We start from the raw sequence: 648 nt of genomic DNA on the forward strand, positions 1-648 counted from the left end.
ATAAATAAAATAAAATAGTACTTACTAAAAATAAACTAGTATTTTTCTAACTAATTATATTAAACACTTTCTCTTCTTATATTTTTCCTTTTTCTAAATACTATGAACAAAAAAATCATTAAAATTCTGTGAACAAAATTAATTACACAATCTAAATATCACCCAAAAAATCTATTAACAATAATATCACCAAACATGCATATTCAACAATAATATCACCAAAAAAATCTATTAACAGAAAAAAAATCTAACACAATATGAACAAATTAGTTACACAATCTAAATTAACATACTATGAACTACATATCTAAATTACTACACATCTAATCTAACAAAAAATATGAACTACAAAAAAATCTAAAAAAATCTAACTAAAATCATAAAAAGTTGCTCACGGCGAGGTCGACGGCGATGGCGACGGCAACGGCGAGGTGCGGCCTGGGGCGGCGCTGGCCGGGGCGGCGACATCGGGGCGGCGAGGCGGGGCGGGGCGGCGACGGCGTCGGGGCGGGGCGGTGACGGCGAGGTGGCGGCAGGGGACGACGCGCGGCGTCGGGAGAGGAGGAGGAAAGATCAAAGTGGGATGCGGTTCCGAAATTTTCCTAAGTGCTACTTATATAGCAAAGGCTTTGGTCTCGGTTCATGGTA

The sequence above is a fragment of the Triticum dicoccoides genome, chromosome 1B (assembly GCF_002162155.2).
Source record: "Triticum dicoccoides isolate Atlit2015 ecotype Zavitan chromosome 1B, WEW_v2.0, whole genome shotgun sequence".
Lineage (NCBI taxonomy): Eukaryota > Viridiplantae > Streptophyta > Magnoliopsida > Poales > Poaceae > Triticum > Triticum dicoccoides.